The sequence below is a fragment of the Bombus terrestris genome, chromosome 5 (genome assembly GCF_910591885.1).
Source record: "Bombus terrestris chromosome 5, iyBomTerr1.2, whole genome shotgun sequence".
NCBI classification, from domain to species: domain Eukaryota; kingdom Metazoa; phylum Arthropoda; class Insecta; order Hymenoptera; family Apidae; genus Bombus; species Bombus terrestris.
The window spans coordinates 11,056,832-11,083,858 of NC_063273.1; the positions used below are offsets into that span (position 1 = coordinate 11,056,832).

General features: G+C 32.8%; 1 protein-coding gene across 3 annotated transcripts in view; it reads left to right on the forward strand.

Annotated features, from left to right (window-relative positions):
* Positions 1 to 27,027, forward strand: part of LOC100647897 — a 113,076-nt gene that overhangs the window by 34,023 nt on the left and 52,026 nt on the right. For 2 of the 3 annotated variants that reach the window (XM_048406271.1, XM_003395485.4), the window contains exon 2: positions 17,021 to 17,065. The exons of the other annotated variant lie outside the window; for it this stretch is intronic. The gene's annotated coding sequence lies outside the window, so the exon portion shown is untranslated. The remainder of the gene's footprint in view (positions 1 to 17,020; positions 17,066 to 27,027) is intronic. 3 annotated transcript variants of the gene reach the window in all.

A 27,027-nucleotide genomic window follows, 5' to 3' on the forward strand; every position in this document is an offset into this window, starting at 1 on the left:
GCATATTTTCATTATCAGATAAGAAACGCGAACATGTACCGAGAATGATGAAATTATTTAAACCTTACGCTATGTTCGAGTAACTCAACTGTATGTTAAATATTCATAAAAGGCGTAGGATTCATTTATTTATCTTTGTGAATCGTTTACGGTAGTTAATAAAAAAATAATAACACGGAAGTATACCAATGTATAGCACAATAATATATGTTTATGATAAATATTACATATATTTTTTAATATTAGTATTTAACAAATATTAATTGGTACAGAGTATCTGATTTTCATATTTCACAAATTTTTAATATTTTTTGGGAAAGAGGGGAGCTAGATTACGTCTAATCATGATATTTTTATTAGCGTAAAAAAAGTTTACAGCATAAATATAAACATTTATTAGTTTTAAAACTGTTTTATATTAAACAGAGATATGCCATTAGATATAGCCAGACTGAATAGACTATAACTGTATCAATTAGGAAAAGCAATTTTCCCGCTATTATAACTTTGTATATGAAACCAATGACCTCAACACGTTGGCCGCAATTCACAGATATGGATGCACATACCTGAGACATCGTTAATTGCCGAGAAATCCATATTATACATTAGTTGCTATTGATGATTGAGATCACATGCTCGATAATTTATACATTAAATAGACATTCTGATGCGAATAATATGATAAGGCAATAACGCATCAAACAGGATCAAAATTCATTTCTCTATTTGATTTTCACGCTTGTTTACATAGAGCACTAATTAGAAAGATCCACTAGCAACATTCCATTAATGCTGTATTTCAATCGTGATACCTTTTCAATCAATTTACATTATCGAATTCTATTTTCTTAATAATGCAATTATGAAAAGCAATTCCAAGGATTTATTCAATATCTTTTTCTTCCGTTCTTGCTATTTTTTCCTCTACGATAAACGTTCAAACACCTTTGTGAACCAGTATAAATTTAGTGTGGCTGTCAACGCGTTAATAACATCGCATTTATGCAACTTCTACGCTTGTTCCTTTGGTCGGTTAGAATGGAACGAGCTATAATGTTGTAAAAACACCTCTAAACAGTATGAAATTCACTCCAGGAGAATATTGCGGACAATTTATACATAGTGTCATCAAGGAACATCTGTCTTGGACGGAGTATCCTAAGCTAGGCCACAGAAATACTGCTACGTTATCTGGACGCGACGTGTTCGCATCATATAGCTAATTTGCATGGAATAGACTTCTGGATGATTATAACTCCGGACTAAGCTAGCTAGAAAGGGCGATGGCGTTAGAGGATGCAGCTGGAAAATCCGATAGCAAGAAAATTGCCACCGCATTATCCTTGAGTTTCGATACGGCAAGTTTAGTAACATCCATGGCAATATACGTTGATATCGATACACGAAACGATAACGTTTGCAGAAGTTCGCAGAAGAAGATGATTAATTCGAAACCTAATAGAAGGAGCCTTACTACTATCGAGCGAGTTTGGCTGTTCAACGGGTATAGGCAACGCGAGTGAGGCGTTGATACATTACGCGCAACAGATTTTCACGAATCTTGATGCTACGGTAATAATTCGAGGTTGTTCCAGGACTTTGGAAATTATGTTGCACGAAATTTAATATCGTACTATGAGGGAGTTGTAGTAGTAAACGATGTGGGTGTCAAAATCTCTGTAATTTTATTTAATTAATGTTCCACGAACTTTCTGAGCGAATGTTCCATAGTACGCAAGATAACTTATTAAGAGATACGAAAGATTTTTCGATTTCTGTACCAATCTTTAATTAATTTCAACTAGATAGATTTATTTAGTAAACTTTGTGCCTGTCTTCGTATGAACATATTGTCAGTTTCTTAAATAATACAGTATATGGACTTTTGTAACATGAAAGAATCTCACAATATTTGGATTTAATTAATAAATAAGAGAGTTTACCGTTCTAACTCGTCAGTCACAAAATAATTATAGTACTAATTTGAATTATTATAAAGAGATTGATACATGGAATAAGTTGAAGAAGAAATTTGTAACTTAGCGGAACAGCAATAATGATTTGCATATATATTAAAGATTTAACGCCATATTATTATCCATATGAAATGAAAAGGAGCAGGGTGGATGAAGTTAGTGCGTTTAATCAAATCGACAGGAAAACTGTAAAAACAGTAGATCCGTGAATAATTTCGTAATTTCCAGAGTTTTAGTCTTAAATAAACAGCACAGTAAAACGTGTGTTTAAAGAACTGAAACTCATTAAACGAAGCCAGGAAAAATCGGATGACTTTTACACAAACGTAACTTCCACTCGACTTAGATATCTTCTAGGAAGGTACGATATTTTACGATGGATAAATATTGTCAGCTTGATGAAGTTGATTAAAACTTTTTATAAGCACGAGTACTTGTTACTTTATGTCAATCGCGGAGAATATGAATTGAGAATATTGATATGATAGAATCGCATTTATACGAACCTGTATCTTCGTATGACTGTAAAAATGTAATATCATGGAAATGAAGTGTAGAACCTGGTAAAAAACGCTTTATTAGAAAATGATGACATGTGCAAATACTTTCTGTAGTCACTACATGTAAAGGAAGTTCTATTGTAACGGAAAGGCCATTTTTTATAGCTATGTAGACGGTATGTATTACCGTCTACTTTTTTTAAGGAAATTGAATATCTTTTGAACACGAAAAAGAAAAAGAAAAGAGCAAATTGGCAAATAAAAGAAAAAGGAAAATACAGAGACGATCTGGTAAATAATAACTGCCGTTAGATGCCAGGACAAATATTGAATTCGGAAGAAAGAATCCACCCATGATCTGAATAATTCAATTTCTAGTAGCAGATGTCTGACAAACAAAATTCGAATCTATGCTTGGTAATCCAATCGAATGACTTTTCTATACTGTGAAACTTTCTGTAACTACTTTTCCTGTTATTTATTCCTAGCCTTTTCAACATTTATTGATCTAACTTGGATCTTCGAATATTTAATTTTGTAAGCAAAGATTAAGTATTTCTAACTTTAAAACTTAACAACGAGAAGAGAGTATTTGTAAGTAAATACAATTTTAACAACTGCATCTTGCTGGATCTCTCGCATGAGTTCGCATAATTAACGACCCGAAGTGCTCATATACACGTATGTAGCTATCACTATCGTATGACAATGCTCTTTGTTCCATACTCAAAGGACGAAATTAGTTCTACAACTTCTGGTACTGAAGTTGCAACTAACCCTGAATATGATTGCCTTAATCACCAAACCAAATGTACCTGTGCAATCGTGCCTTGTCGTCTCTCGGAGATTGTAATATTAGAATACAAGATGTATATGTATATTTATATTTACAGTGTGTAGCGAATAAATCTTAAAGTTTAAACAAAAAGGAAAAATGTTAACAAGCGTCTATCACGTAACGCGAGTTACAAAGTATTAAAATGATTTCTGATTAAAGATACTTCGAGTTTTCAAAATGTCATATCTCGCCAAATAACAAAGAGTCATGATATTTGAAATTGTGTGAAATTGTAAAAATTTCTCTAGGCATGGATTAAAACAGGTCGTCCCATTTAACTACATAATGCACACCGTGAGCCAGGTAATCTGAATCTTTCAACGACTCCCGGATATCCCGTTAAACGTTAAACCTTGATGCATGAAGCTCGTAAAACATCCACTAGGGAGAGGTGAAAATTATGATCTTCGGCCGAGATCACGTGATCGTTGCTTGAAAAAAATATAACGGTCCTCTGTGTTCATTGACGGGAACACTACAATATTAATTTAGCAATGGAATCAAGTGTATTATAAATAGGTTCGAACATCTCGGGAATACTTGGAAAAAGAAAACAAAAGGCTATACCTTTTAATGATCTTTAAAGTAGAGATAAATTCTCGTGAATATCTCTAAAAAGGGGTAGTGAAGAAAAGCTATGCTTTTCAATAAATTCCTAAGTGAGATAAATTGTAGATCTTTATATGTACATTGAGAAAACAGCACTTTCAAGTTCAAATATAATCGGAACTTGACCGAGTGGGTTTGTAAGTATTTTCCAGGAACATTTTATTTTATGTAAACGCGTATAAAGTAATATTTGTTAGATAACTGCCTATTTGGAATATTAAACGTGTAAGAAATTGGAATGTATATTGTATATATAATTTCTTATCTTTCAAGATTCAAATATTCTTAGAAACCAACACGGAATAGTCACAATAGGAGCAATAGCGAAATTCCTATATATACTCACAGTAAAGTGCAATGCTTTCACGTATTCTTCCACGCGATTTACAATTCTCCAACCAGAGTATTACGTTTCTCGCTAACTTTTATATCCTTATAATGCAAGGATAATTGTTAACCGAGCTCTTTATTAAGGGGGTATTCTAGTCTAGAGGCATGAATTTCGGGCGGTTTTTGAAGCTCTGTACAAACGAAACAAAAAATATTTTTACTATCCATTTTTTTATCATTTGTTCATTAATATTTTAAGATTACATAAAAAATTAACCGAAAAAATGGATAGTAAAAATATTTTTTATTTCGTTTGTACAGAGCTTCAAAAACCGCCCGAAATTCATGCCTCTAGACTAGAATACCCCCTTAAATCATTAACTCTTCATGAAACAAATTTTATAAAATAAATATTTATTAAATAAATTGTTAAATAGATTTTTATAAAATAAATTATTAAATATATTTTTATTAAGTAACAAGTTTTGTTACTTATTTATCATTATCATTCGTACCATACCAAATGAGAATTAAATACGGGTTTCTCAACAACTTTTTACAAGCTATCCTGTTCGTGGTAAAAAAGAGAGAATACGAAGAGGAATGTTGCATTTGCTTCGGTGGTAGAATGAAAGTATGTACTTAGTTAAGGTCAATAGGCGTGTATCATCGTAAAACATTCAAGATAATCTACATCTCCTAGTTAATTATGTAATTACCAAGCCCTCTGCCCGTAGCATTAGGCCGCGGCTTCTTACCTTACACGTACATTACTGTACGTACGTATATGTATAATGCGACAATGCAACGCTCACAAAACACTATGCGAGCCGATATTTTAGCAGAATTGAATTTTGAACAATTGAAAGCAAAATTAACATATTGCTTATTATTTGTCTTTCTTTTATAGAGGGATTTATTTAAAGATCATTGAATATATAATAATTTGAATACGCTTGCAATAAATTCTGATTTAATTAACGATATAAATAAATTATCACAGTAATATTAATTTACGATTTATAATCAATTTCCGTTTCAAGATTGTAAACTATTCAACAATTACGAATTATTTTGTTTATAGAACTCGAGCATATTTACTTCATCAGTTTTACGATATTGTTAAAGCAATTACATTCCACATTTTTTAAAATACAACACGCGAAATTCCAGCAAATACACCAAGTTTTTAGTTTGACTAAAAGTGTTCGTTCTATAGCAGTTCAAATTCATAACTTTCATTTTATTTTTAATCATTTTACAATTAACACAATATATTTTTGTAAAAATTTCGAAATTTTCCACTGGTATATGTTATTAATAACTGCTTTTAGTACCAAACAAAGGAATAAAGGCAACGAATTTTGTATCAACGTATCAAACGTCAGGATAAATATTTCACGAAGAACATTTTAATGCTATAAAACTTTCGATTAATACATATTGTAGTATAAAATTTTCCAATTAATACGTAATACAACAGAATTTTCAATTCAGCAAAAGCACGCTTCAAAAATTTGCGATTTTATGCGAATTCGAAACGGTAATGGATGGTTTTCAAGTGGCGTTTCATTCATTTGTCAGAAGCGATTTTTCAACGTAGTATATAATATAATTGGACATTGATTGCAAAATGAATATTCGTCACCCACGGAAAATCTGTGGAAGTGAAAAATATGCAAAAATCACGTGACAACTTTGTTTTCGTCGTCGCTTTGGAACGAAGTCAAACATCGTGTTTGTCAAAATGCATGTGTGACATCCATTATAACTTTTGAATAAACCAGAGGATAACTCTTGCGATACTTTGTGAAAATACAGCTAGCTGTGTGAAATTTCCGAGTGAACGCTAGAATATCATTTTATTGTGAGATAAATCGCATAAATATAAAACAACATGCTTTCCTTGTCTAATAAATATTTAATTTTCGTTTGCTAACAATTTCTCATTAAATAGCTTTGATGTATCCTTGCGCATGTAAAAATCGAACACATGGCGCAGATAGAAAAAAATATAAATGAAGAAAGCGACACTAATTATTTCTGTGTGCCATGATTTAATTTAGATAAGTCGACGAAGCAGAGAGATACTGTTTCAGCTGCGTATTGTCGCTGGTAATGATTCCAAATACGTACTGCAAGTCATGAAAATATTCAACTGCTTAAATTTACGAATTTAACAAACGAAATATATATGCTAATCGGAAATGCATTGGTGTACGTTTAAAACAATATAATCTCTGCAGCAAGGAGGATGTTTCAAAGTTATATCATAAAGTTAGAACATAGGACAAGAACATATGCTGTATTCACTGTAAATGTATTGTAAAGACGAAGAGATATTTCAAACATTTGATTCAACAAATGATTTACATAACGTAGTAATAAATATTCTTAACTTTCATGAAAATATGTATATATAACGATATATAAGTCAATGTTCCGTCCATTTAGAACATCTAGAAAGCCAATTAAAAAGACAGCAAAGTTATTTATACACAAGAGAACGAATAGAAAATATTCGAATTATGTTTACGTCTGATGACAATGCAAGAAAAGATAAGAAAGACATACAATTTGACGTGAACAAGTAGTGGATGATCGCGATAGTGCCTCAACAAGCTCTTAACTTTCATTGGGATTACAAGTGTGGTTTCCAGCACGCGCGTAACTCGCCCTCTTAACAAGAATATTCTTACCCGCGTCGTTATTTCGACATGTAGATCTTGGCATTCGTTCAGCTCGTCTTCCACAGCGTTACCACTGTAAATTTCAAAACTGCACAGGTCCATGTGTCATATCCTCATTTGCATCAACAACCGTTTATGCTTTCATCGTTTGCCCGGTTGATTTTATACAAACCATAAATTGTTGGCTATCCCTTCGTTGCCTGAAATAATGTAAAAATGGAGATGACGCGAAACTGAAATTCAATCCGTGGAATCAGGGAATGTACTCACGGTCTTTATCCCATCGGATAAAATAAACACGTAATATACGATCTTTAAGTGATGACACAGCTTCATGTAATTTTATCCCACTTGCGCTGATAATTGCTTGGGAGAATCCAGGAAATTTCAGCGGACTCGTTGTATATATTCTTGATTTAACAAGCAATTTTAAGAACTTTGAAATGGTCCGGTTCGGATGAAATGTTGTAAGAAGAAGAAGGAATGATTTCGTAATTGAAAACGTAGAATGGATCAATTACTCCCCTTTATTTATAAATTAGATTAACTAAAAACTATCTAGCTATGAAACTAATGTATAATACATTTTTATAATCAATCTAAATGTTATTTTTTAATTCTTCCTGAATAAATATGATTTTTTACATTCATTGTTAGTAGAAAAACTAGATTGCTCATGTCCAAGCCTAATATTGTTAAAATACCGGAAAAGATTCTGGAATACTTATCAATGTCTTTACTATATTCTACAATCATCTACTCTATCAAATGATTACAGCCTGCCCCACTTAAAAAAAAAAAAGAAAAAAATATTCGAAGAAATTCAAAAGTATTTCTCTAGAATATTTACCTATGGAGGATTAAACCACATATTCATCTCCCTCATCAGAATGACTCGAAAATAGAAATAATCCTAAACACTCGATATGTACTACCGGCAATCGCAATAATCGTATGAAATCCTCATTTCTCATTCACTATAACGAATTCTGAAGTCCTTGCCAATTATCGACATGGAGGAAGAGAGTTTCTAGATAACACAGAGTGTAGCAGCCAAAAGCAGAAGGAACAGCAAGGACGAGTCAGTCGAACGGCGCTTTTCATTACGCGAGACGATCATCAAATCAAGACTTCTCCGTATGACGTCCGTGGATGCCTTTAAAAATAAATGCGGAACAAGCGGGTGCGAGGGAGGAAGATCGTCCGACGAATTAGACGCTGCTCGACGTTGGAGAGCCGTTGAGCGTGTGCAGTTGCAGCCTCGTGTACAGAAATAACCATGAACACCATGGAAGTGTATAAAGGGAATCGAGGAACGAAGGACGTTTCCCGTTGACCCGAATAGCGTGACCCGTATTCTCGGCTACAGGACGCGCTGATATCGTCGACCTGAAGTGAGAGCTCGATGACCTGCGGGGGCGCATGAGAGGTCCTTTGCCAGGATTAATTGAAATTGGAGCAATAATAATTCGCGTTTAATTGCATCAGAAGCTCGGCTGCGTTCACTAGTAACACAGTCGTTCCATGTGCGTTCGATTAAAACATTCCACCTCTCGTCCCGTTTGATTGAATCGTTTGCCTGTACGCGTATCCGAATATCCTGAAATAATACGAAATTGTGCGCCATCGAAAACGTGCACTAGGCTTGTTCAAATCGTGGAATCCGGCTCGCGAGGATTTACGACGACGTGATGCAAAATCGAATAATTGTCTCATCTGGTTCACGTTGGCAAAAACCTGACATGACGTGTTTAATTGTAGACGAAAATACTAGACAGAAAAGAAGGAGCTACTGAACTCGAAGAGTACGATAGTGTAACGTGGTGAGTGGAAAGTTTAAAGTGATTTGAATTTATTGGAATATTGAATGGGATTAGAAGAAAGAAGTGGCGATGGTTTTATAAATGGTACTATCGAAGAGGTATTTTTTTTAAACCGTAGCCTTTATGTACTGGTAGGTTATATTAATGACGAAATTGGAATGATTTTGAAGAATATTAGGCTGTGCGATAGAAATTTAATTACAATTTGGTTACAGTTCTAAGAAAGTTAAATTTTACGATGAATATTTGATAACCAAATTACAGGTAGGAAATTTGTAATAATTTTATTCTTTATTATTATCGCAACTGCATATAATAAGATATTACAACAATAATAAAATTTCGTGCGCAGTAATAAATTGATAATTGTTATTGTCAAACAATGTGAAGATGTTTTATTGTTTAAAATTTAAAATTTATCTTCAGGATGTTTAATTTTTACGCTATGTATCAGTTGGAGAAAGTTCTTCTAAGTTAATAGGAAGATTAGTAACATCAATATAATAAGTTAAGCAATATAATATACATATAAAACTTTTCTGTTAAGTGTCTCAATATATGAAAATTAAACGTAATTTAAGTTTACATTTTGTCAATTTCCTAACAAGATAATGCTACTTCCAGCCCTTAATTTGCACACTTTGATAAAGTTAATCATCAATGAATCAATAATCTAATTATCGTCAGTGCCCGAATACTTGTGGAGGATAGTGTATCTTAGATTAAAATGAACGTGTGATCAACTTCACCTCGAAAGAAATAAAGCATGCTTTTCCTTGATGCCCTAGGGAGAACTTTTCCAAGGATTCCCAGCAGTCATAAGAGGCTACTGAAACATTTAAATAGGTACATTAAGTCAACTGCTGCTTCTTGTTTCTTTCCAGTTACTGTAGTAATTCCGTGCTAACAGAATTATCATATTAAAATAACAAGAAGTGAAAGAAGTAAAAGAAAAAAGGCAAAGAAGGCAGAAGGTAGACCAATTATTAATGACTCTAAAGAAAAAATTTCTTATAGTTATTTGAATCAATGGTAATTTATTATTAATATTCTATTCATTGATATCTGAAAGCAAATTCTCCGATTTCTTATTATTTCCTTAATTACAAAGACATGCAATTTTCTACTTTCATATTTTTATTAAATTACTCATCCCTAATGCATTGGTAAATAAAAAAGCAACAGACACGCTGCTTCAATATCGAATTCGATTTCCTGCGAAAATCGACATTGGATAGATTGGAAATCAGAATCCGATCAATAGTACAAATATTACTGAAAAACGACATCGAACTGTTCGTCCTGCGAAAGTTCATTCTTTCTCCGCGTTTCATTCAGTCCGCGTTTATCGCAAATTCAGTCTTTCACCATTTTCTATCTTTCTCTCTTTCCCTGATTCCATTCTCAAAACTGCAATGAAGCTAAATGGATTTTTAGCTCGCCGCAGAGAAAATGCTTTTGTGCCACGATGACAGCGCTGTCTCGGAGAAAGCTCGAGGACCCTTTGAAGGGCTGCGAATCCTTACGATTTGATTTACGATGCTCTTCGGTTGAATTCTCCCTTAGAAGAAGAATGGGAGAAAAGAGAGAGAAGGAGGAACTCCTTGTGCGTTGTTGTTCAGAAAGAAAACCAGATAGAATATCAAATTATGAAATTATTTCTCGATGTACAGCGATTTCAGCTCGTTTTAATTAGCTCGTCCTAGAAAAGATAAAAGCTTAATTAATTCACAGTAAATATTATTATTTACGAGATAAAGAAGCTTATGCTTATTATTTTAAATAAATTTTAAAGGTTACCTTCAATTCTTGTTGTGCATATATGTATAACTTTACAGTTCATTTTGTCTATCAGACAATAGACCTTGTAACAAATTCAACGTGTTTGATAAAAAATATTTTTTATCTAATAGAATGATACGAAGATAAAAATGTTGAAGTAAAGAGTGATTTTGTACAAGCTGAATAACATGCAAGGTCTCTACTGGAATTTATTTTAAACTGCTATGCACCTGTAAATGTTAAAAAAAATAAATACGTAAATTTGTTAGTAATTGTTCCAATTAAAAAACTTCATTGGAATATTCTGGTACAGCTTCTTTTTTAATCTACTTTAATTTTCAGAAAAATTAGGTCGCTGAATGTAATACAGCTCGTACAGCATCATTTTATGCCTGCGTTTATATTTGAATGTTTTTACCACCTTATTGAATATTAAAAAAGCACATACATTGTATTATGTTTCGTAACTGTTGTATCATAAATACCTCTCACACCTGTTAGCTGACGTACAAAAAACTACAAGGTTGCATATAACAAAATTAAAAGTGACCGTGAAAATCTATTTAGAGACACGTATTCAAAAGATGTAATGCCATTGGTTAAAAAGTGTAAAATCCAGGACCAAACAAATTTCAATTAACTCATTATCACGTTATATGATTTGTTCCGTACAAAGGAAGAATATATACCTTTGTCTTCTTCAAATTTCTTACGATTATTTTATAACTCTATCTCATAATAGTTTCATTTTTAAATTCTTTAAATAAGGATTTTCTGCATGAAGAATCTTATCTACCAGAAAAATTATATTTCTCCGAGCATTATCGTTGATCATTAAATAAATCTACTTCAATAATAGTATCGTTATACCAAAGGAAAGGCTGGTACTACGCAATGTCAAAATAAATAGAAAAATTGGGAATAAGCTCGGGACATCTGACATTTTCGTGATGTTTCCTCTTAAAGCTGAGATTGCTTTGATGCAACGAGCGATCTTGCTCTTTGTTTCGTCTGAACTTGCGTCGAGGGTTATCTTCTCAGCCTAGAGACCATAAGATTCTCCAACCTTGACACAGATCGTTGAGCTTCACGGGGAAGAGAATGTCGCGCGGAGCTCCCCGAAACTTTTAATGCTTCGGCCTATTTAGGGGCAAGCAATTTAGCTGGTCGCTCGAAAAGCAGCTTAACGCTGAAGGCTGTCTGAGTGATTTGTTCTGCAAAGAGGAGGTGAGTGATTTTTATTGAACAACAATTCGCCGAAAAACATCCTACGAAGGTGCGAGAGAAGCAACAAAGTAAACAAATAGAGTATACTATACTGTAAGATGAACTTTTAAAACATTTCTTTTCTGAAATTTTTTATTGTTGACATATCCAATTGATTTAATATAATCTTACGGAAATGATACAGTAGATGATCTTTACTTCGTTTCATAGTATTATTGTAAATTGTAAGTTGTAAATTTTCGTTGTAAATTTCATACATGAGAATATATTCTAGGTAAAAACTTAATATTAGAGCTACTAGAATGGTAAAAATGAATATAATTATCAATTATTCATAATTTCTCGTAGTAATTTTATAAATTTAAAAGGATTTGCTTCCTTTTTGCTTATTTTCCTCTTGCGTTATGTAATTTTTCATGTACCTTCCATTTTGATTTCTTAATTTGATTGATTTCTTGTATATGAATTTCTAATGTAACACTTTAGCCTCGTTGGTAATTCTAGTGTTAAGAATATATAGAGTTACGAGTTTTTAATTTCTCGAATAATTATACGAAAAGGTACGGTACTCCATCGTCATACGTTTGCAAAATTTTTTAATTAACATGGAAATTCTGTTCTAATTACACGAATTAGGCACGTGTTTGCTTTCGTTTGTCAAATATTATGTAAAATTCAGAAATTCATTGATCGCACACATTTATAGTCCTATCAAATGATCGTATGGGAAACCAAACAAATTATTTTAAAATTCAACAAATTTGATTTTACTATATTTGACATGTTGACACATAAAATTCCAATTTGATAGCCTCGTATCGGAGCGTGCAAACACTCCGCTCTCCATTAACACCAACTTTTACCGACGATCAAATTTGTTTCCTAACAGTAAACTATTCAAAGCATGAAATTTACCTCGTCAAATGTTTGTGCATAAAGTATGTCAAACACTTTCTCAAAATACCCTGCAAGGTTAATTTCTCTTTTTATTACATCCTCTAGCTCCCGCTAACAATTCTACCCCTCAAGCTCTTCGAACCTCGTAGGTCACTGCAACGGTATAAAAACTAATGAAAACAAGAATCGAAACAAGAATTCATCTGCAGAGAAATATACTGCTTAATTCATATCCTGGATTTGTTCTTTCCTTTGCCACGAAAATTCTATTACTCTTTTTTAATCGAATTTTTCGTTTCAACGCTAATGGAATTTAAAAACAAATGCTCGAAGTTTTTTACGTACATTAAAAGATCTTTAAATTGAAAATAAAAATTCCAGAGAATCGTGGTAGTGAATAAATATGGCGAATTTCAAGCGTAGAATGTTCAAGGCTCGATTATTTGTTGATTTTCTCTGGAATCACCGTGATCATATGCAGGAACGAGGAACCAGAAGCATTTGCGTCGCGTTTTGAATGCACTGTGGCGGAAAATTGCAAATTTTTGAAGTGTTACGATAGCGAACGAACTTTCTTGGAGTTCTTGACTGAATTTGTAGGACGAAGTGCTCTGAAGCGACGCAAGCTCCGCCAACATTCCGGGGTCAGGAAGTCGCTTGAGGCGTTGAACACTATGTGTTTATCATCAACAATTACACTCATATCGCCGAGTAAATTGCAAATCCAAACTGTGTTAATCGTTCGGACGTCATTATTGCCCGAGAAAAGTTTCAGTTATCATTGCGATGTATAAATACACTGAAACTAGTGCTTATTGTTCCATAAAATTAAGCCCTTCGGACGAAATAAATTTCAAGTGAAATTTGCAAATAAACTGTGATAATTTGAGATAATTTATTTATAGATCTTCGATCTGTATGAAGTGTGGATTGGAAATTTATTCTTAAGATCGCTTTGATATTGAGAATTGTAACGTTTTACAGTCACAAATTATTTATCAAACAGAGAAATACATATTTAAAATTATTTAGAAAATGTATAGAATACTTTATAGAATACAAGATGGAAAATATATACTTTACAAAATTAAGAAATATTACATCAATGGCTTTTTTAAACGTATAGTCGAGGATAATATTTTAAGCTTGCTTGTTTGCACTATGTTTCTATTACTCCCATTATTTTTCGTTCAATTTTCTTCTCTGTTTCATTTTTTTTTTTCTCTTTCAACATTTAGATCAGGACTTTTATTTCAATCTATTTCCATATTTTTAGAAACTGTATAAAATAAGATAATTAGACGACTCGAAATCGTTCTACGATACCATAAATGAAACTCGCAAGAAAATTGCAAGTAAACTTGAGTGGTAAAATATTATAATATTTATTATATTAGAATTTTCACGTTACACCTATTAAAGGTAATATTTTAATCAATTACACAACAATAATTTACTGTCAATTTTCCTGCCAACAGTTACTTCCCAGCAAGTTCCTAATTTTAATAATTAAATCAATTCGTATAATGACTAGTGAATTATTAAACGAAGTAAACCAGTGACCGAAATTTCCATTAAAGACGCTTTCCATGTCATAACTTCGCTTCGGTTCACCTTGTCACATACGATTTGCGGTTTTGCTTTTCATAAAGGCCCAGACCTCATACCCAAGGGTTTCGCATCCATTAGAACCATTAATTGCAAGTACCGCTCCCCTGGTACTATGATATGTGAATATATAACTAGGGTGAACGAACAGAATATTCCACGTATACACAGCCGACAGTATGTTTAACTATAAATCAACTACCAAACTTCCAGGCTCATTATCAAACGTAAACTCGTATGATTTATTAACTCCATTCCTCAAAACTGTCAATCCACTGTATTCTAATTCTGTATTATAAACCCAATCTTTGTAATCTATTAACTATCTTTTAACTTCTTAACATCCATCTATAATTCAAAAATTAGATTATACACGTAATTTTGAGACTAAGCACGAAATTAATTTACTATGAACCAAGAAATAGCTTGTTGTTGATGATACAAATGATGTCATGTTTTTAAATAGTTTTAAGTAGCAACCTAAACCACGGCTAAACCACTAGTCAAACCTCCAAACAAACCTCCACCCAATTGAGAAAGAAATAATTCCAAATTAATATTGTACATATTTATACCCTTCAAAATCTCTCAAATTATTTATTACATTGTTATTTATTTCGATCCTCGATTGAAACTTATCAATCTTTGCTCCTATCCAATACAATTTTAATTTCTAATAGCCCTAATTCCCAGTAAATCGCTTTTTTAGCAGATGATACATATCGTTTTATATGAATAAATTGAATGTATGTATATATTACTTAATCTTAATACACTTAAATTTAATTGATTAATACTTATATAAGTGCTATGATAGTATAATGACGTATATATACTTATCATAGCCACTGTATCTCCTCCGCCAATTATAACACTAAACTGCGCGACTGACCAAAGCTCCCGAAGCTTCACATTCTCTGACGTAAACGTTCTCGCGATATTCTCATCTAATCGAGAGTAATCTTTTACCTGGCGAATAACAAAAGTTCAACAAACATCCAACCGTGCCGTGACCCGTTGATCGACGTTTCAATAATCAGAGAGCAGGGATCACCACCGTGTTTCCATAACGCTTGGGAGGAGGTGCGCTGAACGTCAATGACGAGGAAAGACAAGGCGGGATCGACCGCGAAAATAAACGTTCCAGTTTTAGCGTGTAACAGGTATTGTTTGAACTTGCGCATCGAGGTCAATTAAACAAGTAGCCAGGACGAGGCACGCTGATGTTTCATGTCAAGACCTCCCCAGCGTCTAATATGTGTATCTTTTGCGTGTACCATGTGTGTCAGGGTTAAATCATGCGTATGAGGACGGGATGTGCAAATTTTCAGTGTACGTGCAGTGGATGACACACATGGTCACGCTTTTAATCCGATCCTGCTGTTTTTCGGTTTGTTAGATACACGCTGCAACTGTGTAGGGCTCGCGTTCATCCGGTCGATGCAGTATACAGGGAAAATAGTGAATGCAATGAAAGAAGCGATTTCGAGGTTGATATCTATAACGAGGTTGCTTTATCAGAGATTTAGCGCTTTCATCTCACGCTTTTTAACCATGCCATGATTTTAGAATTTGTATATTCTGAACTTGCTCTTATTTCACTAAACAGAGAGACCTTTAATATTTTAAGAAAAATTTTTGTCACGCGTACGAGGGTAGTGCATGCAAATTTTCAGGGTATGTGCAGCGAATGACGCACGTGATCACGCTTTTAATCTAACCCTGCTTTTTCCGCTTTGTTAGTCACATGCTGCAACTGCATAGAGCTCTCGTTCATGTGATCGATTCAATATACAGGGAAAATAGTGAATACGATGAAATGGGTGATTACAATATTGATATTAATAACGAGGTCGGTTTATCAGGGATTTGAGCCTTTTATGATTCCTCGTACAGTCATATGATTGAGAGTATAAACGGTGTTCTTTTAGAAAAAATATCTTAATCTCTCGTGTTTTAAGCTTCCTAAGACATTACAATTTGTATACCCCTATATCTTCCTTTTATTCTACTAAACAAAAAAATTTATCTTATTGAGATATTTTGATTCCCAGAGACTCGTATCTTTTATTTATATCGTATTTATTTATATCATCTTTAATCATTAAGTAATAGCATAATCAGCAAATCAACAAAATTGTACTTGCCATATTTTGCCTCTGTAATCTTCATTTGTTAGATTGTGATGGGATATCGCAGAAGACTTGATTATTCAATACTTCCGGTTGTTAAGGAGATTTTTCTTCTAATTTCTTCTCTTTTTCAACAATTTTCTTCTTCTTCAATCTTCAAATTCAATCCAGATAATTGTGGACACATTATGTCACGTTATGTTTGTTCTCAAAAAAAAAAATAAAATGAAAAAAGATTGAAATATTATAAAATAATAATACTACTGTAAAGAATGGAAATTCAATAAATCACTGTTTCGATCCAATACAGTCACATAGTGTACTATGATCACGGAATAAGTAATAAATGCGGCAATGAATAAAACGCGTTACGATAATGGAATACAATATTTTTGGGATATTCGAGCGGATAGAACTTCAGAATAGGCTGTTTCAAGGGTGACTTGTTGCGAGCCGCTTTAATTAAGGTCGATCCTGTGCACCGCAAAAAAGTTCCGCTTCCACAGATTTTACAATCTGTATTCTGGCACCTATGTAATTTGTTATTCCAAAACTTGAAATTTTGATCACCTTATCATAACACATTGCTCTCTTCTCTTTTTCAGAAAAAGGAACACGTCGAATAATTACCTAAATAATTGAATCAAAGGGTACGTACATCAATAATATCTGTACATAAATTTGTGATTTTTGTAAACTTGTCAACTGTATTACGTATTTGACTATCTCTTGATTAGAGGAAGATTTCCTGAATTGGCAGGAGCTTATTCTGTATGTGAAAATAAGTCGAAAATGTAGAATATGACTTCTTTATGAATTTGAAAACTTGTCAAGTAGCAATCCTCAACCAACTATGCTCAAATTCTATTTTTTCGAAAAAGAAACGTCGTAAGAAAGAATCTATTATTCTATATTTTTGACTTATTTTTATATGTATGAGGAGTCGTATCCTCTCCGATTACACGTGCATAATTCATTCGTCGTAAAATACCATGAAGATTTTCTTACACTCTTCAACGTAGAAACGCATTGATGTCGTCTGATCAATTCTTTAATAGTTTCACTGGCAAATCATGTACCAATGGAGAACATTGGCTACAATTTCCCTTTCCAGTCGATCTACCATGTCTCTATAGACATCGATTCGATCTAAACAGTAAACGTCGCAGCCACTATTCAACGACAGATTTTGATGCTCGACACTTGCTTCAATCTCTTGTCGTAATCGGTCAAGCCTATTCAAAGCAAAAGTGACCCAGTTTTCAAGATCGCAATTTCGAGATCGCCACGTCAAAGCCGTTTGCACTTCGATTCCATTTAAAGTGGGATGCATTCTCTCCTGCATTAAATTGCGAGCGATAATATGATCGAGCTCCATCGAAACCTGTCAATCCTCTCTTTCTCGGGCGATTCCTTTTTTTTTTTATTTTTTTATCTCCATTACCAACAACGCTCATGAACTTCGAGCAACTCAACTGACACTCGTTCGTTTGGATTTGGATGGAAAATGATTAAGACCACTGCGACCAATCATCGGTGATTTTCATTGATCGAAGATATTCTTTCTCGAGTAAATGGCTCGAATTGACAAGAGCGATCGTTCGTGTGTACTACAATGAACAAGAATATTGTCATAAATTTGATTATACAAAATGTTTTATTTTATCTTTTATTCGTTTTATAGGATATCGTATATATTTTATGAATCTTGTGTAAATTTTGTTGTAAAATTCTTTTATTTCAGTTATTTGTAGAATATAAATGCATAAGTTACACGACAGAGTTCGAAGTTTAAATACATAAATATTCGTTATCATTGGCCATCTGTGTAGTAAAAATAAATAACAAGAGATACATAGTGGACGCTTCTGATAAAACACGAAATTTTTATCGCGAAAATGTAAAATTGATACAAGAATCGATTCGATATAGAACTGCTTTGAAACTGTTATAAAATAAAAAGGATAGTGGATCGAGAACTGATAGTGACTGTAACTAAAATGGACATAGAAACTTCGATTCTCTATAACAGTCATTCAAAATAAAGGTTCTATTTACGCAACTATTGAAGTAAAATCGACATCATTACAATTTCCAACTTCTACTTTCGGTAAACGTAAATTCAAAGATTATTGATATCAGTTCGAAATATTTGAGATAAAAAGTTATATTATATACAATGGTCAAATAAAATATCGTATTTCTCAGAAATTTACGCAGGATTTTACACAAAATCTGATCTGCGCCAATATCTTTGTTTATTACTATCACAAGATTTCATATCAACTCTAATAAAATTTCTTGAATATCCATCCGATAATATGGATAAAAAAAACGTGATTGCTTACAGATATAAGTGAAAGAAAAATACTAAAAACTAATTTTACCATTGATAAAAGTAATAAAAAATGATAACAGACTTTACGAAGCGATAGAAACAAATATCCTATATACAGAATGGATCATTAAGAATTAATATCGGTTATGATCTACTATATCTTCGACCTTTCTGCAGGTCCATCTCCTCAATTTCTCTTTCGTGTGAGGTACATGCTATTCACCCCTCTCTCTCTAAACACTGTCGGCTCTCGTAAAAGTGAATTTAGTTTCCTTGAAACCAAATAGATTTTCTCGAAATTTCTCCAAGGTTACGGGGCATTTGGGAGTAAGCTATATCTCGTTGAGAATTCATTACTCCAAACTCTAAATCTGGGCTACATGAATTTAGACCTCCTTTTCGCATAACAGCATCGCTTTTGTAAGTAGGTGTAATAAACAAAATTATTATTTCTCATCGATAAATACAATTTTATCATACAATTAACTGTATATCTTGAATTCGATACTTATTACTTTGATATAAATGATCATATTTATATATACATCGCGTTAAGTATTAAAAAAGTAATTATGTGAATGTAACAAAACATATACATACTTATAATACATCTTTTTTTCAAAGTTGGAAGGAATCTAGCAATATGAAAACCTTCCTGATGATCTTGCAGGCCAAGAGATGTATTTCGTATCGTTTTTACAACCCTTTAATAGAACTTCAAAGAGCATGCGATAGAAAACAATAGAAAGTGAGAAATTAATATTTATATCGAGAAATATTAATCACTTCTGTATTAAAAATTTTCGACCATAGCGTCAAACGTAATTCCAATTACTAAAATTGCGGGATATTTCGTGTTTTTTTACCTTTCGAACTTTCTCGTCCACTTCCTACACGTTTATAAGAATATTTTTCCCTAAAATATATCACAATACACTAAAAACGCTTTGACTACAAGAAACGTAAGATACTTTGTATACTCTCATTCATTTTTATCTATATCCAGTATTGTGAAAGGTTCCGATCTCCGATGGTTACTGTGGAGAAACGTTTGATAAAAAGAAAGAAATTATCGTCCACCGGGAAAGCAAATTTCTAAAGTTGAATTGAATTTTGTTCTTAAATCTAGATAAAAGACAACAAAGAGTAGTGATCGAGGAACGGTGCTTATCACCATTGCATAATTCCTAAGAACGATTCATTAAAACAAACTTGTACGATCGCAGTTTCTTTCCCAATTAATTCCACAAGGTTGCGTTCATCGTTTTGATGATTGATTGATACAGACACAAATCCGCTTTCTGCAAGATTATCCCGCTGTAATGTGCAACGTCCAGTAGAGAGTCGCTACAAACAGGGCGAGTCACTCAAAACGCTCGGAGTCAGCTTCCACGAACAGCCTTTCATGAACTCTGTAAATCCTCTCCGGACAATTAAGTTTGTGACTAATATCCGCGTACGTTCTCACAAGGGGCTACATTATCTGCTTTCCTGCCAGTTAAATTTACACGAATAATAATTCCATTTAAAACTTTCGAAATTTATTTTGTTACTTATGAAAAATATCTCACAAGAAAATACACCGTCTTTTAGATGCATTTACACATTTCAGAATTGTTGCAAATTCTTAAATTTTTATGCAATTTAAATGTAACGACTGCTAGACTATGGATATTCACGCAAATTTATCCAATTTTTAATTTCCTATAAATACATAAAAATCCATGGTTTAGTTATTGATTTATTTTTCTTAGTTTGCATACACAGGCTCGCAAAGCTACGTACTTGGATGCCTGTATCCGTAGAAACTTTTCATGAATGTATTATGTGGTTTATACGAAATATTTTGAAGTTTGATTAGCATCGTTATGGGTATAGGAATGAAGAAGTATGTAGAATCGATGAATAATCGATCAAGGTTGTAGAGGGGTGCACCGTTTACGCAAATGTTGGGAAAATGTAGTTCATGGGCGAAACGATAAGCCGTGGACTCGGTTGTTTCGCTCCAAACGACGAAACTCGATTTTCACGGCTTCCACTTTGTCCTCGGGATTTCATAAAATCTTCTATTAATGAAGCGTATCTATAGCGATAACGGCGTGTTTCATTGAAAGCATAATCTGACACGATTCAAGAGTTCACTCAACAAGGATCAAAAGTTTATTTCAAGGATACCACGATCGTATAAAATATTAGGTAAATTTAAGTTTCTTTGACAAGAGGAGTGTTTAGCAATATGTTATCACAAACTCATATAAAACTTTTCCGATAAGGTATTGTGCACACACCATCTATAATTTTTAATCGATCGCGTTCTTTCTGTGACTTTCACAAATATGTAGATCTTAGAAACCTACGCATCATTTCGAACGTCGTTTCCACAAAGACAAAATTATAATTACTTAATCGTGTGTATAATAATTTAAACAAATAATCACATCTTATACGAAACCAAAAAGTGTTCAAATATTTGTGAACATGAGCGTCCACAAAAGTTTTCTATAATAAGCGTTCAAATACTTCCGTGACACACCGTATATGAATCTGATTTATACACTCTTGTCTGTCACATAAATTCTATCATTTCAACAGCAGGAATTTTCTATTTTCAGTCTCACTCTTTGAATCTCGTTGGTCGTAGCGACTATATCAAAAACCGATTTTCCCTGTAGATCGCATCTATTCTCGGATTTTGATGCAAACCAACCCGACTTTCGCCATGGCCATGGACTATATTCCGCAACAGAGTTTCGCAGTTAATCGTATTTATACAAGGACTTCTGTTTCCCTCATTTGCGTCTCGTTATTGGTGATAACATAACGCGGCATGGCGCGATGCCGGACTACGTACGTTAAGGACGTTTCGATCCGATCAGGAAGCAGCCGCAAAAAACTTGATAAACCGCGGTCAAGGCTGTCGATCGCACGACAAATTATATCATCGTCACGGGAATACGTTTAGCTAGTCGCTGTCAGATATAATACGATGTAAGATGCTGTCGGCGTAAACATATTACCAGTCAAACGTCTGGAATCAAACTTAAAGGACAGTCAAAGATAAAATTTTGTTATCTTAGAAGTCGTCAAAAGTCTATCAAGGTACAGAAAATTATTATCGATATCTGTAGCATAAATTTTGAATTAATAATAACATTAAGAAGATAAATTATCTATAAGTAAAATTGATAAAACGAGTTTTTAAATTTCTCCAATCTTTCCGCAAATACCTCGGTGTTTATGAACATACTAACCCATTCTCCTTAAATCTCCAATTAAACTGTTATAATATCATACTTGACATATTATATTAGTCAGTTGTTTAGTGCAATACTCTGCCTGCTTTTGTCTTTTAAACATAATTTTACCCTGCGATCCGAAATAGTACCGAACATTGTGCAAATATTTGTAATGGTGTATGTGTTCGTAAAACATTAATTACTGAGATATTTTTCAAATAAACGACACGATGGCTAACAGAAGGGAAAATAAATAGGAAGGAAAAAGTTCGACGTAACATGCTGATGCTTGAAATAAAGTTGTTAATAGGGCGGTGAACAAAAATATTATTTCATCGGGATATAAAGAACTGTTGAATATTTTGTTGCACTGAATGAAATAGGAGTATAACGAAAGCAATAAAAAATGCATTATTTTTTTAATAGAATAATATTTGCAAGTGAAAATTCTGCGCTGCGTAGAGGAACAAAGTTTAGTCAATTTTAATGAGGCAAGAAATCATAAAAAACCGCCGCATCGAGGATCAAAGGCGGTAATGATACTTCACTGAATATGCATAATACATTTCACTGCTGTAAACTGTAGCATATGGAGAGAAACGTAGTATCATCGATGCCAAACAATATTTTACATCGACGAAAGAACATTTCGGAAATTAATGCTGAATGAAGGACCACTCGTGTTGATGTCCAATATGAATTTTTAAACTTTGCATTTTGCTATGTCTATTAATAATCACATCGGAAAGAGATACGTAATCAATCTTCCTGATTGCATGTTGTATCGGAGTCGTGAAACATTGAACAATCACACACTGAACTTATTTATTACGCATAATATTTTCTCGATCTAGAATAATGTAAATCCAAAATCTAGAATAGAGATACATTTCAATTAAATAAACACTCTTTATACGTTCTTCGTTTTAAAAATTTTTCTGAAATTCTAGGAAGCTCGTGATTAAAAAATTTTTCTAATAAAAAAGGAAGAAATGTATGCTATTTGAAAGCAGGAAATCACTTATCTAATTAATATACTTTTTTTATTGCAAATTTACTAATAACTACATAAAACTACTATGGAGGAAATAATATTATTAAGAAAAAAAATAAATAATATTAATATTAAAACATATTAGAAATATTAGCGAAAACATTACATTCTACTCTTTAAGTGTTACTTTCGAACTCAAATTCGAAGAAACCTGCGATTAGAAAATCAAGGAAATCTAAGAAGTTTAAAGACTTACTTTCGAAGACAACTTACTTTTTTGATAAATTTATTAGAGGCACAGCTATATAACACACCATGGAAAAAGGGCGCATTGTTATATAAAAGGGAAAAGTTTCGTTGGTAATCACCGTCCATCAGAAGCAGGATGAAAAATAGGGATACTGTTCGGAAGAGAGATCCTGCCAGATGGTAGAGACGATTTGGAACGGCGCCAAATCTGTGATGTTCCTTGCACAACGATAGCTAGCGGAACAAGTGGCACAAGTAATACATTCATGCAAGAAATACGTCTGTGCAGGTGCCGAATTATTCAACTGCCCACACGTTCTCTCTCTCTTTCTCTCTATAATGAAAAGTTCGTTTTCGAAGTATGAAAATGTGCCGAGCAGCCTGCAAGCGATCGATAATAGCAATCCTTCCTCGATATCTGTTCTTCGCTTCATCTAAGAACCATTAATAATATCGTACCAAAATACTATTTCCTTTAGGGAATCGATTTTTACCGATGAATATAATATATTATGATTTTAATGCAGCGATAAATGCGTTACTCGATATATCGCAAGTTTTTTTTTTTTAATACTTCAATTGAATCTATAAATGCCAAAGTTTAACTGACATAGCAAGGTAAGATTATTTGGGCCACCTAAGTTACAATGTCTTAAAATTCAATCTTGAACTTTGCATAGAATAACCGAACTTGTATATTACGAGCAAGCTGCGGATCTTTATGCAAATTTATATTCTTCAGAATCTTTCACTTTTCAAGAAGTTACTTTTTGAGAACACTTCGTTTCTTCTAAGAAGACTTCCGCTAGGTCAGAAAAATTTCACGTAATGCAATATTAAATCATTCAAAGATATTGAACTTAAATAAAAATTTAAAAATATGAGTATCGTTTGGCAAATTCGTGGTATTTTTATTTAACCCAAGGAATTAGATCGTGTTATTTTAGTCTTCCCGCTCTTCTTACTGGCAATTCGACGGTATCAATCTTCATTAAGACGTTAAGTCTACCAGGGAAAGAGGAGACGGTATTAGAAACGAAGGGTCGATCGATGTTATCACGAGTCAGGCTTATTGGTATTAATCCAAAAACTGTTTGAAATAAGAACGTTCTTCTTATTCCGGAGTTTTCTCTTCTTTCACTCGTTTATCTTCGGATATCGTCTCGCGCTGTGCAAATGTCAAGGCTCTTATATTGAAACTTAATTATCCGATGGACGTATTGAATTTCCGTATCGTGTCTCCAATATTTCCGTCATGATCCACCACCCGAAACCTTCAGTAGGGAGCTCGTCGATCAACGTTTTGTTCATACTTCAATTCATTCAAGTTTCTAATTCTGATGTCATTGGAAAGTCTACTTTAATCACTGTGATAAATTGACAAAATTGATATGACATGATCGTAATCGTTGGTGCTCTAAGTAAATGTCAGACGAAATCATGTTATATTCATGAAAAATACGCGTAGATATTTAATTTGCAATCTCTACCTTTTTCAATCAAAATCAGTCACACGTTTCAATGAAGATTTTCGAGTTATCGAGTTTGTTGAAACTTCAGACAGTAATAGATTTCGTCACTTTTTCTATAAAAATACTTCGTTATAAGATCTAATATTTGTTTTTCAAAATATTCATGATTATTCAATAATTCTAATTTGTAATTTTTTATAGTAATTTTGCAAATTTGCAACTATGCATTTTGGGGAGATTTAGATGATTTTTGATAAAGTATATCGTAAAATTGTTACAATATTAGCATAATAATTTGTCATATAATAAAATTAGTAAATTGACTAATTGTCAGTTATTTTGATAAAATTTTATTAATAATATTGATTAATCTGTACAAAAGATCCTGGTCATTTAATTAAGAAGAATGTGAGTACATATTAGATATCTGAATAATGAAAATCTTAATTACCTGGAATAACAAAAGAAGTCACATCATATTGCTTACATTGACGTGGGACAAATATTAGAACACCATAATACGAAGGTCATCTTCTATTGAAATCGAGTCTTCTGCGTAGGCGGGACTCCCTATCTTATACCTATGTGTACGTCATTCTGTTTACTAGTCGCTGCCACCCTTAATCTCAGTTCGGTAGAGTTCACAGTGCTGCTTCAATGCGCGCAAGCTTTTTCGTAAAGAAATTAGACACGATAGATAAGGATAGCTTAGTCGATTTATTAATAGCGGAAATATTTACTATACTCAAGATTGCATGGAATATTTTTGAACATTGAATGAACAAAACAAATCTCCGTTTACTGCGTATGATATTACAGAAAAATCATTTAACGTGAAAATTATATTGAAACTATATTTCAAGTAATTAAAAAGATTTGTGAATAAACACTGTGTATTTGAAACTAGTTTCCAATAAAATTAAAAAACTCGTGAAACTCTTCTGTATTAGTAATAATTTTACATTGACAAGAAATCTATGAGAAAAGTGATTCTTTGAAAATATATCTCAAAATTTTACTTACAGAATTAATTTAATATTGATGAGTAGACTGTGAAATTTTATACATCGATGAAAAAGTTAAACATGAAGAAATACACACAATACGTGGAAGTATATGTACAAAATATTTGAAGTATAATACTTTTTATGATATTATCCAGCTTTAGCTGTATTCATGATAATATTATAGATTTACATAAACATCCACTGTCTAATAATGATCTTTCATGGGAAGATTTCGTTTATCGGCGAAGGAATCCTAATTGAGCCACTTTGATCCTATGATAGTTTTCTTCCTAATCCTGAATGTCACTAATCACGACTGTTTACTACAGGAGTGACGTAGAAATCTCTGATCCATATAGATACGCACACACAATTAGAATGGTATCTCGTTGTTATATCGTAATTGAACAACCCAGTTACATGGATGATGACCTATTTAAATCTATAAATGGGTTTACCTCAGAAAGTCGATTAAATTGAAAAAGTCAAACATGCAGGAGTTGAGGTAATTTGTGGTAGGAATTTCTATAGAAATTGGCGTACCGAGATATTGATCATTCTGCAACGTATACAGAAGAATACAGTGAGGTGAATTCAACGGCAATCTATATCGGAACATTCAAATATGTTTAGATGTTTTCTCCGGGTCTGGATTTCAAATTTATCTTTCTTTAACTTTAATTACTTATAAATAATTTCACTATTAATCAACTTTAAAATATCACTAATAATATCAAAATTTAAAACACTATTAACCCTGCTGTCTTTTGGATCATTTTTAAGTCGTTATTGCGTGATATGTGTCATTTCTCGTTTCAATTGTATGCTAGAATTTTATTAAAACACTTAAAAATCTTTTCCTCAATTGGAACTAAAGTGAAAAAATTAGTTAATAGTTATATAAAAAATTATATAAAAATATATAAAAAATTAGTTAATAGTTAAGTACTCTTAATGTTAACTTTAAGATATTATTCTTCCATTAAAATGTGGGCATAGATAAAAATAATAACAAGTGTATAGTAGAAAGCATGATTGATTCACCAATCGATAGTGGCCCACGAGAAAGAGAGAGAGAGAGAGAAATTCTGATAACTGTATCTCTACAATATCCAAGACCATCTACATATTAAAATAGGTCAGCTTACGTAATAGAAACATAAATATCGGCGAATTCAACCAAAAACGTCTCAACGTTATTTTTGATTCAAAATTTTCCGGCACCTCTTTGAGCTTCATTCGAAGCAAATTATTTTCCTTCCGATGCAAAATATTCATTGGAATATCCCAGTTTTTAACCAAGTACAGTCCAAGTT